The sequence below is a fragment of the Bufo gargarizans genome, chromosome 2 (genome assembly GCF_014858855.1).
Source record: "Bufo gargarizans isolate SCDJY-AF-19 chromosome 2, ASM1485885v1, whole genome shotgun sequence".
Classification (NCBI taxonomy): Eukaryota; Metazoa; Chordata; class Amphibia; order Anura; family Bufonidae; genus Bufo; species Bufo gargarizans.
This window is the reverse complement of record NC_058081.1, coordinates 509,750,428-509,768,102: the sequence shown is the minus strand read 5'-3', so window position 1 is coordinate 509,768,102 and position 17,675 is coordinate 509,750,428. Positions and strand designations below refer to the sequence as shown.

The 17,675-nt window shown below is 44.2% G+C and overlaps 1 protein-coding gene across 1 annotated transcript in view; it reads right to left on the bottom strand.

The window, feature by feature from the left end:
• The window catches only part of PRMT8 (protein arginine methyltransferase 8), a 285,445-nt gene that overhangs the window by 77,877 nt on the left and 189,893 nt on the right, over positions 1-17,675 (bottom strand). The gene's annotated exons all lie outside the window — the stretch shown is intronic.

Genomic DNA, 17,675 nt, shown 5'->3' with positions numbered 1-17,675 from the left:
GGGCATTATGCTTTGTCCCTCCTAAAGGCATCTGGACAACCCCTATCTGAGAACTCCCTGGCAACCACTAGGGAGGACCCTGTTGTCTCCCCAGTACACAGGTGGTATGTTAATGGACCATTTTCAAACGTATGGTCATCTGGAGCATGAGCTGCTCTTTGAAGTGTGTCGATACTCTGGCGGAGTCCCAGACTGTAATGTGGTTTTATATAGGTGCAGTCCTAGGAAGATTTTCCTGGAATTGTTCCTTCTACAGATCTGTGACGTTGATCATGTTCATGCGGGTTTAATGGCGCAGATCTCCGCTGTATCATTATCATTCTGTAAATCTATATTATGGGGACTTGTTTTTTGGTCTTATTTAGAGTCTTAGGGGGCCATACACGTTATATTAATGTCATCTGAGCTGAACCTGCTGACTTTGGTGGGATCGGCAGATTTTTTTATGTTTATGGGGTGCCACAACCCTCTCCTTATGACAAATGTTGAGGAAGAGAAGGCTTGGGCAGGTTGGAATTCAACATGACCAATTTTTTATGCCTATGAGGGTGTCAGGGGGAATAGCTGTTGGCTGAAATATTGTCTGACTGTCAGCTATGATGATGTCAGAAGACACATGACATCATAGACACCACATGACATGCAACAGGTGCAAAATGTGCAAAGTTCTAAACCAGAATCATCTCGGTTCATTTCAGCTTGAAGAGGACACATCCAACATCCAGTGTGAAGCATTTGAAGAGAACAAGCCCAGGAATGTAGCTCTTCACTCAGGTCTGTAAGATTGTCCAGGCATCCTCAAACTGCGGCCCTCCAGCTGTTGCAAAACTACAACTCCCAGCATGTCTGAACAGCCTACAGCATGGCATTGTGGGAGTTGTAGTTTTACGACAGCTGGAGGGCCGCAGGTTGAGGATGCCTGTAAGCTCTGAGGAGCAGGATGTCTATTGTTGTATTAGACTGTAAGATCCGAGGAGCAGGACATGTGTTGTATATTAGATTGCAAGCTCTTAGGGGCAGACCTTGTATTGCATATTAGATTGTAATCTCTTAGGAGCAGGACATGTGTTGTATATTAGATTGTAAGCTCTTAGGAGCAGACCTTGCATTGCGTATTAGATTGTTAGCTCTTAGGATCAGGGCATGTACTGTATATTAGATTGTAAGCTCTGAGGAGCAGGGTTTCTATTGTTCTATTAGACTGTAAGATCCGAGGAGCAGGACATGCATTGTATATTAGACTGTAAGCTCTTAGGAGCAGAGCTTGTATTGCATATTAGACTGTAAGCTCTTAGAATCAGGGCATGTACTGTATATTAGATTGTAAGCTCTTAGGAGCAGGTTGTCTCTTTCCTTCCAGGGTCAGCTCTCCGGAGCTTTATATTACATACATGTATACAGCAATATGCAGCAGGACAGATCTAATCCAGGGAATTATCCGATCGCCACATCTGGGGTCAGGAAGGAATTTTTTTCCCCCCTGAGGTAGAAATCTCCGGGGGGTTTGTTCGCCTTCCTCTGGATCTTTGGATCCGGTGGCTCTCATCTCAGGACAGTGTTGGACTGGTCCGAATGACTGCAGCAAGTTCTGTGGTCTCCACCGGTCCTGGCCTGAGAGTCACTGTGATCCCTGTTTATTTTATTAAAGGGCCAGTAATATTTTATTACAATGTTGCTTATTGCTATTCCAATAAAAATAAAAATAAATAAAAAGATATATTGTGGTGTTTGTTTTTTTTAAATCTGGATTTGTCCTTACACAATGACCACGATTAGGCTGATTGTTGCCGCTCAGTGTTTTAGTACTAGTCATAGCTGCTAATCCAGTAAATAATAAAGCACATCATCTCCTAAACACATGGCGGCAGCTGCTGCAGGACCAGGAACTACATGAGAATTCATTACAATAAAGTACATCATCTTCTAAACACATGGCAGCAGTTGCTGCAGGACCATAAAGTATAGGGGACTCCATTATAATAAAGTGTATCTTCTCCTAAACACATGGTGGCAGTAGCTGCCGGACCAGGAACTATAGGGGAATCCATTATAGTAAAGTGTATACTGTCATAAACACATGGCGGCAGCTGCTTCCCTTTCTCCCCCACTCAGCCCCTCTGACATGAGCATCAGAGCATTTTATGCTCCCCCTTACCCAGTGCTGTATCAGGTAGGGCAAAGGCTGTTTAGATTTTAAAAGGGGTTGTCCGGGTTCGGAGCTGAACCCGGACATACCTCCATTTTCACCCAGGCAGCCCCCCTGACATGAGCATCGGAGCAGTTCATGCTCCGATGCTCTCCTTTGCCCTGTGCTAAATCACGCAGGGCAAAGGCATTTTTTGGAGATCCAGGGACGTACTGGGGCTCTCAATGGGGCTGCCAGGAAGCCCAGTGACGTCACCGGCACTGATGGGCGGGATTTAGCGCTGCCCTAGCCAGTAAAACGGCTAGGGCAGAGCTAAAGCCCGCCCCTCAGTGCCGGTGACGTCACCGAACACACTGCCGGGCGGAAGTTACCGCCCGGCAGTGTGTTATTGAAAACAAAGGAGCCCGTGCCCTGCGCGATCTAGCGCAGGGCACTGGAGCGCATCGGAGCATGAGATGCTCCGATGCTAGGCTCAGGGGGCTGCCGGGGTGAAAATAAGGGTATGTCCGGGTTCAGCTCTGAACCCGGACAACCCCTTTAACACTGCTAGGCAGAGGCTTCTGCCTAGCAGTGTTCTTGGTGACGTCACTGGCACTGATGGGTGAGCTTTCGCTCTGCCGTAGGTATTTTACAGGCTAGTGCAGTACTAAAGCCTGTCCATTAGAATTCTCCTCCTAGCTTACCCATGGAGAGCCCAGTAAGTCACCGGATCTCCAGGAAATGCCCTTATCCTGCGCAATTCAGCGCAGGGAAAGGAATAGCATCGGAGCATGGAATTCTCCAATCCTTATGTCAGAGGGGCTAAGTGGGGGAAAAAGGAAATACGTCAGGGTTCAGCTCTGATTCCGGACAACACCTTTAATGCCTTATTTTAGGTTTCAGCTACAAGGGAAAAATATAAAAATTGTTAAAGGCTGGAAATGTGCCACTTGGTAACTTTTATTCAGTATCTTAGTAGGCCTTTCAACTGACCTGGATGTGTCACTTATTCTTGCCAATAAATTAATTTATACTTGCTGATTAATCTGAACTTTGTAGCTAATTACCATCTCTGCAATTAAACGCTACAGTTCAGCCAAGTGTGTGAATCTAGATAAGCAGTCATGTGGCTTAATTGTCCCAGCCTTGTTTCATCACAACCATGAAAGCAGTGCTGATTTAGGCAGTCTTGTGTGAACTCCTAAAGACTTCAACATGGGGAACTCTAACAGCTCTCCTTAGTTTTCTCTCTCCAAGACAGGAACTTATTGCTCATTGGACCTGTGTTGTTTTATATTATTTATGTATGCTTCCTCTCAGAAGTACAGTGCCATGGAATTAATGGTGCTTTCAAATAAATAATATTAATAACTCAGAACCCATGCAGATTACCATAGAGATGTTGGATGGCTCTATAGTACATCGCCCACAGTCTGCTTTGGGTAAATACTGTACCTTTGTATGTCATTATTTGTATATAGAGGCACATGGGAGCATACAGGCTACATATTCTTCTCTAGAAACATCTCCCTAAAGTACTCCCTATGTCCCTGAACTTGTACTTCAGAAACCATGGACAGATGACTTCCTGACATATGACCATCACAGGCTCACAGAGGCTTTGTTCACGTCATATTTGAGCCTTCAGAAGTACTAATACTGACAGTAATGCACTAGGAACTTAGGTACTGAAAAAAACTTAAAAATTGCCCTATGTTGTAAGATGGGTCCAGATTGACAGAAACTGGTGCAACACAAGAAGGAAAGACCAACAGAAGAAGGCAGGGACAACAGAAGTAGGCAGGGCCTGCAATACCATAGTGCAGCACAAAATACCGTCCCAGGAGAACCAAATATCACAGTGCAGCACAAAGTGCTGCTACCCTCGCAACAGTATTCAATGGTATCAATTACCCAAGGATCTCATTGTTATATACCTGGCCGGCCGCTGTGAGTAGGGCTTTGGTGGCCCTCTGGGCATCATCACACCGGGAACTTTCCCTGTAGGGTCTATGGCCAGTCCACTACTGCATACTGATCTATACCTCCAAAGGAAGGCTTTGGCATATGCTACTGTATAAGCATATAGTGACATAAATTGCCCATAGGCCTCATCATTGAATAAAGAAGTTGTGCTATTTAATACAGTAAAAAGTATGGTGATGCACATCTCCCTGACATAAAGAAAACGATGCTCGGTGAATAGGTTCGACATACTGTAAGCATCAGGAGCTTTCCTGGCACAGACCAGCAACATGCTAAAACATCATATGAAGAGAGAGAATAGTATGGTATGGGTTAAAGTTTTTCTGTTAAACACTTTTTTTTATGTTTTATTCATTTTCCAAACTAAATGAAGAAAAACAAACAAGATACAGAAATGCTACATTTTCAGGTAGGTCCTTGAGTACTCATAATAGTTTAATGCTTCATGCTGCTTTTCAGCTTGTATAATGTACAATGAGGGCAGGGTGGGTTCACATTATGTTTTATGCCTCTGTTTGACATATACATTACAAACAAATAGGATACAAAAACGCATAACTGGTAGAAAAAAAATTATAATTTTTTTTTTTACAATGGAACTCTATGGAGAACTGATGCCACTGTATTGCATCAGTCTGAGACATACGTTTAAATGATATCGTTTTTTGTATACGTTAAACAGGGAAAAACGTGATGTGAACCCAACCTAACTCCTCTGTTTTAAAGTTGGAGGGAAAAGCCTTATGATCACACTAAAGTTTGGGTTAGCACACTTTTTCCTCTCCCTGCCAGGGCGTGATTGGCAACGTACCGTACCAGGAAATTCCCAGTGGGCCGAAGTTCCTGCTCTGCTTAGGAGTCCCCTGCCTAACTCCATATATCGAGTCATCCTTGGGAGTATCCCCAAACAATGTTAGCATTCTGATGGGTATGAGGATACTCCAGTGTATTTAAAAGTATTCTTGTCTCTGCTTTTAAACTGTTACCACAGGCATTCATACCCATTTAACCTCCTGCTTAATAGACAGAAGCCTTGCCAGGTGTGCTACAAAGTACACCATGGTCTATGGGAAGACTTTTGCTAGCTAAATACCTTAATTAGTACAAATGTAAAATGCACTGGTATCTACAGATACATCTCTGTATACCAGGACATTAGGCTAACAATATAAGCCTAATTTTTTTAAAGAGGACCTTTCATCAGAAAAAAGTATGTAAACTGACTATACCGACGTGTAGAGCTGCGCCCAGGGATCCCGTCTTTTTCTCCTATGCTGTAGCGCTGGCCAATCGCAGCGCTCAGCTTATAGCCTGGCTATGAGCTGAGCACTGCGATTGGCCAGCGCTACAGCATAGGAGAAAGAGACCGTGGCAGGTTCCCCTGGGTGGAGCCTAAGTTCCCCTGGGTGGAGCCTAAGTAGGAACATACCGGAGGCTATAACCGGAGAACGGAGCGGCGCCCGGGGATAACAGTAAGTGCAGGGGGATCCCCTGGCGCCGCTCTACACGTCGGTATAGTCAGTTTACATACTTTGTAATGGAGCAAAATAGCTATCTCTCTTTAAAAAAAAAAATAGAATAATAAATAAAAAAATAAATATATATATATATATATATATATATATATATATATACTGTATATATATATTAATGTATTTTGCTCCATTATATTTTGTTAATTACAAAAATAAAAGCAAACTTCTGGGGTTATCCCAGGATTCAAACCCACAAATGTTGTGTATGGACCTACCCCTTACCAATGTACTACAGAGCACACTACTATGGTAGACGAGGATTTCTGTAACTAAAAACCTTCATTAGAATTCCTGTACAATGTTCTCTATACCAGTACATTTTGGCTAGACAAATTGATTGGTCACAGTATGCTCTTTAGCACACCAGGTAAGGCAGCAGTCATCTTATACAAAACTCTAAGTTCAAGTCCTGGGGTAGCAGCAAGACGCTGATTTATTTAGTAATCACACAAATACTCTGGGGCAAGATTTAGTAATCACAAAAATGTGATGGAGCAGAATAATTAACAACACACACAAATATATATAGAGAGAGAGAGAGCTAAAATGTGTTTATTATTAATTCATTTACGCCATTACATTTCTGTGATTACTAAATACCATACCTGCCCATATGACACACCTAGGTTTTATAGGAGGAAAATAAGAAAAATATATTTTTCATCAGAGATCAGTTCAGACCACCAATCAAACCCCCAATGTTAATTATAACTCAGGTCAGACCTCCTATGTTAGTCGGACCTCAGCTCAGACCCCCAATTAGATCCCCAATGTTAATTAGACCTCAGCTGAGACCCTCAATGTTACTAGGACCCCCAATCAGACTTCAGATCCGAATACTAATGTTAATAAGACCTCAATCAGACCTCAGATTAGGCCCCCCCCATGTTAATAAAGCCCCTATTTAGACCCACAATGTTAATAAGGCTCCTATTCAGACCTCCAAAGTTAATAAGGCCCCCAAGCAGACCTCAGATCAGACCTCCTTGTAAATAAGCCCCTATTTGAAGCAGACCTCAGATCAGATGTCCTTGTAAATAAGCCCCATGTGTGAAGCAGACTTCAAATCAGAGGGGGAAAAATAAGCTAAGGGTACTTTCACACTAGTGTTTAAGTTTTCCGGTATTGAGATCCGTCATAGGGGCTCAATACCGGAAAAAAAGTTTACATTTTGTCCCCATTCATTGTCAATGGGGACAAAGGTGAACTGAACAAAACGTAATGCTCCGAAATGCATTCCGTTCCATTTAGTTACGTTCCTAGACCGGAGAGAAAACCGCAACATATTGTATTTTGCTTTCCGTCCTGGGGATGCTGAGCAAGACGAATCCGGCATTACCCCCAATGCAAGTCAATGGGGATGGATCAGTTTTCTCTGCCACAATCAGTGGCAATGGAGTTAATGACAGATCCGTCTTGGCAATGTTAAAGATATGTTAAAGATAATACAACCGGATCCGTTCATAACGGATACAGATGGTTGTATTATCAGCAATGGAAGCGTTTTTTGCTGAACCCTGCCAGATCCAGCAAAAACGCTAGTGTGTAAGTAGCCTAACTTACTGCTCCTGCTCCAGACGCCACAGCTCCTAACATCCAGTGTGCTCCCTGGTCTTCATGCTGCGCTGTGCTGTGACCCGATGCCGTGCAGCTTAAGGTCACAGAGTGCCGACATGATTACGCTCAGTCACAGCACAGCCAGCGGCAGAGGAAGGCCGGGAAGCGGTGAGTACAGAGCCAGGGGAGTACTGCGTTCACCACTTCCCTGTCCTACTGTACTAATGACATACCTCCCAACTTTCTGGACGTTCAAAGAGGGACACTTATGGTACATTGTGTGAAAGATCCATTTTTCCTGCATATCTCTACACTTCATATCTATATACTTCACTCTTATGAAATAGTGGAAAATTTGATTATAGAAATTTCTAAAATTCAAATTGCATCAATAATCGAATAGTCAGGGTCTATTATGCACATAGGAGCCAGCCAAACACTTTCTGGATCAACATTATCATTGTAATAATGAAAATCTATACCTCAGATCAATAAGAGGGACATTTATGGAGCAAAGAGGAACAGAGAGACTTGGGTCAAAAATAGGGACTGTCCCATGCAAAAGATGGACACTTAGGCTACTTTCACACTAGCGTTCGTTGGTCCGCTCGTGAGCTCCGTTTGAAGGAGCTCACGAGCGGACCCGAACGCAGCCGTTCAGCCCTGATGCAGTCTGAATGGAGCGGATCCGCTCAGACTGCATCAGTCTGGCGGCGTTCAGCCTCCGCTCCGCTCGCCTCCGCACGGCCAGGCGGACACCTGAACGCTGCTTGCAGCGTTCGGGTGTCCGCCTGGCCGTGCGGAGGCGTGCGGATCCGTGCGGATCCGTCCAGACTTACAATGTAAGTCAATGGGGACGGATCCGTTTGAAGATGCCACAATATGGCTCAATCTTCAGGCGGATCCGTCCCCCATTGACTTTACATTGAAAGTCTGGACGGATCCGTACTAGGCTATTTTCACACTTAGCTGTTATATGCTAAAATAATGCAGATGGATCCGTTCTGAACGGAGCCTCCGTCTGCATTATTATGATCGGATCCGTTCAGAACGGATCCGATCAAACGCTAGTGTGAAAGTAGCCTTAGAAGGTTTGCTAAAGAGCGCTTCCATCATGAAAGCGCTCATTAGTATTTGTCCCATAAGACACTGACATTTTTTCCCCACTTTGGGGTGAAAAAAGTGCATATTATAGGGTGAAAAATATGGTAAATTAGACTTTTGCTGTTAACTCAGTATCCTGGTATACAGAGGTGTATCTGTAGATACCAGTGCATTGTACTGAAATACCAGTAAAGGTTTTTAGTTAGAGAAATTCCACAACTGCCTACAACTGTCAAGCCTGTGGCTCAGCTACGTGATGCAGAAGGTCCCTGGTTTGAGACCCATCAGTGACAATTTGGATAAAAGGGGAATAAAAGTATCTAAATACATAGGGGTGTTTTCAATCAATATTATAATGCTCAAGGCCCTAGCTATACAGAGGAATGACTTTTTATTTTAACCCTTTCCCGACTTCCGCTATACATGTACAGTCTGTGGGAGCAGAGATCAAACGCATTGTCATTGTTGCGCACAAAATGCTAGTACTATTAAAATATAAATGTATTTATTCCATATGGTGAACTCCAAAATGGGAAAAAAAATCTAAACTGTGGAGTCGCAGTTTTTTTGTTGCTTCATCTCCCCAAAATACTGAATAGAAAATGATTAAAAAGGCATATTCCAAAATGGTATCAATAAAATTAGCAGACTGCCACCCCCCCAAAACAAAAAATATACCTACTTGGCTTGGCCACACCTTCTGCCAGTTTGACTCTGCCTACAACATAGGTCCAATTCTATGTTTTATTCCAGGGACACTTTGAGTTCCCAATCCGCCCCTGCTCTCTGTACAGTGATATTGGCATACTTCACAGAGCATGCTCACAACAGTTCTCCATTTTTCTTATGTTCAGGGGCCTGCCACCTGCAAACCTCTGGAACTGCTGTTAAAGGGTTTTTCTGGTACGTAGACCTCAGGATAGGTCATTTCAATATCAGATTGGGTGGTGGTGGCGGGGGCAACACACCTCGCCCCCACCAATCAGCTGTCCGTGGCAGCTGCTAACACCAGAAACTATACAATGGACCGACCTGGAAGTAAAATGTTAAATATCTATAGATAACTCAATTCAATAGGCGTAATCCTCACACTGTGTACTGTACCTCTAAAGAAAAGGGAGAACAGGCAGTTATTTTACTGGCAGCTTTTGTTCTACCCTTTTGTAATAAGTATATATTATACCGGTATTGAAAGATTAAGACCAAAATGGAAATTTTCTGACAGATATCGACTGAATAAAGCAATTACTTGTCATTAGACCTTTCATATATTGTTAGTCATGCCATTAAAGTCTAAAGGTAAAAAGTGTGGGCGTCATACAGTAAATGGCACGAGGGTCGGTACTATGTATGTGATGCATTGTTTAACGGAAAAAATGTCTTATTCTATTAATATTTGATGCTGTTAAAATAAGAGTGAAACTATAAGGGCTCTTTCATGTGAGTGAGTTTTCCATGCAATACGTGTAGCGAGCACATAGCATCCGGACTGACTCCTGACCCATCCATTTCAATGGATCTGTGCGCATCATCTCTGTGTTCAGGAACAATCGCCGCATGTTCTATTTCGTATGCTTTTTACGCAGCTCTGGCTCCATAGAAGCGAATGGGGTTTTCATGAAAAACTGATTTTTCACTGATGACTGCTGAGAGATGTAGACTGTTATTCTTCAGTTTTTCTTTACATGAGTGAAAAACGCATGCAGTCCGGATGGAAAAAACGCACTCACTGAACACAATTGCAGAAAAAAACTGATTGAACTTGCATTTAAAACCATAAATTTTTCCATGAACAGATCCTGATTCCTGAAATGGACAGAGCAGCTGGTCGGAAAAGCACACCACAACCCCTTAACAACCGCCCTCTCTCTTTTGGTGGAAGCTCCGATCCCGGCTGTTAACCCTTTGATTGCCACAGTCAATATCATGGCTTGATCAAAGAGGACTCCCCTGTAAGATCGGGTTACCAGGTTTCCCAATGTTGCGATCAGAGACAGAGTGAGGACGCGCAGTGATGGCTAACCTTCGGCACTCCAGCTGTGGTGAAACGTAGTTTTACCACAGCTGGAGTGCCAGAGGTTAGCCATCACTGGCAGCCTTGCTTTGTCTCCGATCGCAACATTGGGAAACCTGGTAACCCAGTCTTAGGGGGGAGTCGTCTTTGATCAAGCCATGATATTGACTGTGGCAATCAAAGGGTTAATAATTGGGATAGGAGCTTCCACCAATCCATCACCAAAAGACAGAGGGCGGTTGTTCAGGGGTTAAAATGTTACTGTATTCAGCTACCTCCGGTGCCCCCATTGAAATGAATGCGGCAGTGGAGCGTTTTTTCGACCAGCTGCTCTGTCCATTTCAGGGGGTCTCCTGCTGTTAGGAAACACTACAGTTTGTGCCATATTGACACACAGTCTAAAGTTTTTGCATCAGCGGTGTAACTACAATTGACTGGGCCCCACAGCTAATTTTTGAACAGGCCCCCCAACAACTTCTTCATACCCAGCAACCCCCAACTTACATGCAACCCCCTCTCCTGTGGCTAGTCAAGATTGAGCTCTCGTACAAGGACCGGTAGTTGCTTCCTCCGTTTCCTACAGTCACTGTATACAATGTCATTGTATAATACTGTTGAGGGGGAGGGGGCCCTGACAATAAAATCTTTTTGTCTTCCTCCTGAGGTGGTCCCTTGTGGGTCGGGCCCCAAAGCAGCCACTTCCCTTGCTTCCCCTATAGCTACGCCTCTGATTAGCATACAGAAGTACGATAATACTTTATAAGTCTGAAGTAAAGTTTTAACACAGTAATCTCATACTTACTTTTACAAGAAATGTTATAAATGTAATAAACAATTTAAAAAATCTGCCTCCCCCCAAAAAAAATGCAATTTCTTAGTATAAAATATATTTTTTCTGAACTCATTAAATAAAAATGCACAAAAATGTACACATGACTGTAATAAGCTGAATAATTCATTTATCAGGCTATGAAGTGTGAAACATGAGCGCCTTATAAATACATTTTTATTTTTATTTATTTCTGTAGCAAAAAAAAAATCATCATGTAAATTACACCTTCAAAATGTTATGGCTACTGAAATGTCTTAAGGCCTTTTCAGGTCTTGTCATAAAGGGGTTTATGAAGATGGCAGAATAGCAGAGTTATTCCTCTGCCACATCAGAAGACAGCAGTATTATAAATGGCACATGGTAGGTGGTGGCCCTGTTACAAATACTGCATTCGAGCCCAGGAGCTCAACATCTTTAAAGGGACACTGACAGGCCCAATAAGCATATTTAGGTATATATATGACATTACAGGTCTTATAAAGTGTATTAGAATCATCTAAGTATCCCCCCCTGTCCACCTTATAAATACAGTAAAAAGAAGTTTTTTAACCTGCTTGAATCATCTTCTTTCTGCCCAAGGGGCGGCGTTTCATCTCCACTTGCGCCCAGCCAGCCTCGCACCAACTGCCGTTTTGAAGCGCCGCCCAGCTCATCAATATTCACTTCGCTGGGCGGCTTCTGCAGTCCCCGCTCTGAAGCGCTGCGCTGAACAGTGCCCGGCGCATGCGCATAATGCAGAGGCTAAAGCGGCCTCTAAGATGCAGACTGTACGCAGGCGCGATGTGATCCCGGCCAGTGAGGGTGCCGGGCGCATGCGCTGAAGATGAGACGGAGGCCGATGCCCATAGGGGCATGCGCCGGATCTTGTGAAGTCGGGGACAGTAGTAGCCGCCCAGCGAAGTGAATATTGATGAGCTGGGCGGCGCTTCAAAACGGCAGTTGGGGGCAGGCTGGCTGGGCGCAAGTGGAGATGAAACGCCGCCCCTTGGGCAGATTGAAGACGATTCAAGCAGGTTATAAAACTTCAGTTTACTGTATTTGTAAGGTGGACAGGGGGGATACTTAGATGATTCTAATACACTTGATAAGACCTGTACTGTCATATATATACCTAAATATGCTTATTGGGCCTGTCAGTGTCCCTTTAATCAATTAAGATGAATGGATCTGGATACTCACATATTGGTCTTTGATTTAATGACTTGGGCATACACATAGGAGCAGCTAAAAATACTGAGCTAAAATTAGGAAGCAGACGTAGCAGGACATGGCCTATTTTCCCCTTTTTCTTTTGTGCAATTTGTATTTAGCAGGTTCTATATGCAGACATGTTATCTTAGGCCCAGGGCCGGACTGGGACAAAAAGTAGGCCCGGGCATTTTTGACTGAGCAGCCCAATCACATGACCCCCAACAGGCCCCACCCCCTTGCAGTCTAGGGGCGGAGCCAACACCGGAAGCACAATTGAGGGGCAGGGCCAGCCACCAGTAAGATAGGAAGGCTTCAGCCAACCTGTAGAGCAAACGGAAAGCCTCTTGCAGAGTCTGCACTGTACAAGAGAGATATAGCAGTGGCTATGAAGGGGAAAGTACCAGAGCACAATGACAGCCCCAGAGCCTTTCTGCTGCCTGACCAACTGTATGCTGCCACAGCGCCAGCCTGCAGGACATCAGAGAGGCCTGGGGTCCACATTATAGCACCACTACATTTACTTATTATCAAAAAGCATCATACATAACCAAGCAAAAGCCAGAATATAATAAAAGAAAAAAACATTAAACTACATTTATAATAAAACAATTTACTTACAAAAGAAGCTATTCAGTCGACTGCTGTGCCGTCCTCTGCTTGCTTCCACTGATTATTTGCCCTCCTTTCTGTCTCTCCTCAGTGCGCAGGCGCACTGTTATGGGGGATCTGTGGATGACGCACTGTTATGGGGGACTTGTGGATGATGCACTGTTATGGGGGATCTGTGGACGACGCACTGTTATGGGGGACCTGTGGATGACGCACTGTTATGGGGGACCTGTGGATGACGCACTGTTATGGGGCATCTGTGGATGACGCACTGTTATGGGGGACCTGTGGATGACACACTTATGGGGGACCTGTGGATGACACACTGTTATGGGCATCTGTGGATGACGCACTGTTATGAGGGCATCTGTGGATGATACACTGTTATGGGGGCATCTGTGGATGACACACTGTTATGGGCATCTGTGGATGATACACTGTTATGGGGGATCTGTGGATGACGCACTGTTATGGGGGCATCTGTGGATGACGCACTGTTATGGGGGCATCTGTGGATGACACACTGTTATGGGCATCTGTGGATGATACACTGTTATGGGGGATCTGTGGATGACACACTGTTATGGGGGATCTGTGGATGACACACTGTTATGGGGGATCTGTGGATGACACTGTTATGGGAGAATCTGTGGATGACGCACTGTTATGGGGGACCTGTGGATGACGCACTGTTATGGGGGACCTGTGGATGACGCACTGTTATGGGGGATCTGTGGATGACACACTGTTATGGGGGATCTGTGGATGACACAGTTATGGGGGATCTGTGGTTGGCGCACTGTTATGGGGGATCTGTGGATGACGCACTGTTATGGAGGATCTGTGGATGACACACTGTTATGGGGGATCTGTGGATGACACACTGTTATGGGGGATGTGTGGATGACGCACTGTTATGGGGGATCTGTGGATGACGCACTGTTATGGGGGATCTGTGGATGACGCACTGTTATGGGCATCTGTGGATGACGCACTGTTATGGGCATCTGTGGATGACACTGGCATGGCGGCATCTGTGTGGATTGTGGAATGATGGAATCTGACACAGATGCGGGGGCATCTGTGGATGACACTGTTATGGGTGGCCGAGGGGGGATCTGTGGATGACACACATATATGGCAGCGCAAGGATCTTGTGCTATATAAATGTGTCATTATCCACATATCACATCTCCCCCGCCCATAACAGTGTCCCTGACAGTGTCCCACCCTATTGTAAGACATCCGTTCCTTATGTAAGTGAGCTATTGAGCTTGTAAATAAACTTGTGCAAAGTATATGAGTAGTTAGTAACTACTCATATAGTTTGCAGTTTGCACAAGTTTATTTACAAGCTCAATAGCTCACTTACATAAGTTACTATCTTATCTAATATAATCTATCACTATCATCACTAACTTACTGCCTGGGACAGTCAGGAGGACTCCAAATTGTCGCGGCAGCAACAGCCAGTTGGGCACTACTGGGGCGCAGGGGCGGGCAGGCAGAAGCTGGTGGCGTGGCAGTGCTCCAGTCCCGCTCTTCAACATTCAAACTAGGTGGCCGGCGGCAGCGGCAGCGTAACATAACATGACGTGACGTCACTCACCACGTTATGTCGCACGCGCTGCTCCTCCCACTACATTACGTCGCACGCGCTGCTCCTCCCACACTGAAGGCGGAGCAGGCGCGTGATGTCGGAGTGAGCGACGTATGCTGCCGGCCGCCGGAAGATGGAAGGCAGAGCACGGAGGCGGAGCACAGGAGGCGGAGCACAGAAGGCGGAGCAGTGGGGGTGGACTCAGTCTCACACAGTCAGTATCTCTATGTGTCTGTCTTCTTTGTGCAACAGTGGGCGGCCGGGGCTGGCAGGAGGCGGCACACCCACTCGAGCCCTGAGGCGGCCCGGCCCACCGGGCAAATGCCCGGTCTGCCCTATGGCCAGTCCAGCCCTGCTTAGGCCATAGAAATGATGGATGTGTAAGGTGTGCCCAGAGTATATTTTATCTGAGTTTGTGCTTTGTTAATTAATATGGCATATTCCTGCTTGATACATGCAATGTTTTTGTTTTATGCCACTGTACATTTGATCTTCATGATGATGGTTTAAAATGTTGCAATCCCATCATAAGAGCCCAGACTATGTCTGTGACATTTGCTGGTGCCACTAGATTGCTCTGTTGTAGCAGACAAACAGGAAAGAACACATAATGTGCTGGCCGCAGGAAGTAGGACTACTGTGTAGCTGAACCCACATGGTGTGCTAAGGTACCCAATATATAAAAGCAGTTTAGTGACAGCTAAGTAGTTGCTGTTGGTGCATGTTATTGGGATACTGATCTCAAAAGACTCGAAGAAGGAACAGGCCCCAGAGATAGAATTCCTGAGAAAGTGGGAGCCATGGTGCCTGCTGGGGAAGCTGGCTAAAAAATTTTTTGAAGACCCCTACTTAAATGTGAGTACATATATGAGTAAGATAGGTCCAAGCTACGTCTTTGCAGCTGTAGAGGGGGAAAGCCTAACTAGAGCATGAGTAACTTAGGAGCCAAAGCAGAGAGGGGGGGGGGGGGGGCAGAGGACTATAGAGCCAAGCAGTGATAGGGCATCTTCACAAACTCATGGAAAGGCCCAAGAGTTTTTTGTTTGTTTTTAAATCTTGGAACCCTGACAAATCTGACAGTTATCTTAATTACTTTTTAAGGATTCCTGATTCCTGACTCTATGTAAAGAGAGTTTACCGAGCATGCACCAACCTAATAAGCACTGAGGAACCATCTGCCCCAGAACCCACACAGCAGTCTGGAAACACTAGTGCTTGTCCCTTCTACCTTCAGTCTGACACAGTTAAGGGGGCATGTGGCATGTACACATATCGATGTATGTGTCAAGTGGCGGGGAAGGACATAGGGATGTGCTGCTGCACTGATTTTTGAGGAAGATAACTAGCAGCACTGTTAAAAGTGTATGTTACTCGTGTGTCAAGCCTCTGAGTAGCTGGTGCAGGGGAGGGGAGTGGTAATGGCTAGTGATGAGCGGCAGGGGTCATATTCGAATTCGCAATATTTCGCAAATATTTTGTAGAATATTTGGCGAATATTCGAGAATTTGAATATTTGTTATATTCTACGATTTTTTTAATCGAAAAATCCACAAGGTAATGATCGCGTAATATGCAAATTTTCGTAATGCGAATTTTCCTAATGCGAATTTTTCAATTGCCGAGCAACGAATGTAGAGCAATTTACCTAATATAGTGCTATAATCTTTTTTTTTATAGTTGTAATTTTTTTTCAATCTGGACTTCAGATGAGAAAAAAAATTACAACTATTAGACAAAGAAGATTATAGCACTATATTAGCTAAATTACTCTATATTCGTTTTTTCGAATATTCGCTATATTGCTATTTATTCTTGTTTTAGAATATTACGAATATTCGAAACACCAAATATATTCGATAAAGTGCTATATATTAGTTTTTTTAGAATATTCATCATTTTTTATCACTATATTCAAAATATTAGCAAATTTTCGAAGTACCTATATTCGCGATAAAAATTCGCAAATCGAATATTCGTGATCAACACTAGTAATGGCCCTGATGACATGTATACTCCCTCAAGTTGTTACTCCCTGGGGATTGGAGCAGTGGAAAGGTGGTTTGAAGGATCAGACCAGAAGTAAACATATACAAGTGTCTCTTTACTTAGTGCAAAATATAACTTGTGGCACATCCAGCAGTATTAGATACAAAGTGCATTTTCTGACACCAGATGAGGAGGTATGATGGCTGGTTGGATGGCAGTTTATTAGTACTAGAAGATGCTTGTGGATATAGGTGTCCCCTGTGATACAGACTTGTTGTTAGTCTGGCCTGAAAGGTGGTTTGGGTGATAGTTGTTTGAGCCGTAGTCCCTCACCTGCAGCAGGGTCTGTAAAGCTGTCATTTCTCTGATTACTCTGCTATCTTGTAACACTGATGCTTTCTTAAAGCAGTGTTCTGGTTTCTAAAGATCTCTCTGATGTGTACTTCCTCTTCCTTCTCTATTTGAACTGGAACCCCGCCTCCTGGCAAGAAACAGGGCCAGCTCACTCCTTCCAAGAGGGCAGGAACAAGGTGGTTAGTCCTGTTCCTGCCAACCATAGCCAACCATACCTTCCCTAGTTGGAATGAACAGCCAAAACATTAGAATAACAATATATAATACAATACATATCAAACATTACAACTGCAGATACCCCCAGGTCTGCAGTTCTGCACTGGCACCAGTATGCTGACATATCGTTATACTGATGTTTGACTGATGCTGATTGACATTGCCATTTGACTGTCCTAGGTATATTTGGCTGTCACTGTAATGGTGGTCTGTGGCTGTCACAGTTATTAAAACACATGTGCCTGCTAGCAACATAGCAGCATCTGATAAGGGGTTTTACGGCTATTACTATTATGGGGGCATGTCGGTGGTTCTAACATTGTGGCACTATGGCTGGAACCTTTCTGGGGGCTTTGCTATCACAACTCTCACTGATCAGTATTTCAACAGCAGTAAAATAAAGTCCTCAAAAACTACAAATGTTCATTTTCTAGTTTTGTGTAATAGAGTTCAGTGATTTGTGTGAGTGGCGCTATAGGTAATTCCATACTTGTACAATATCTGAAATCTGCAGTGGTCATTTTCACCTCTGTCAGCATATCTCAAATGGTAGAAATTATTATGTA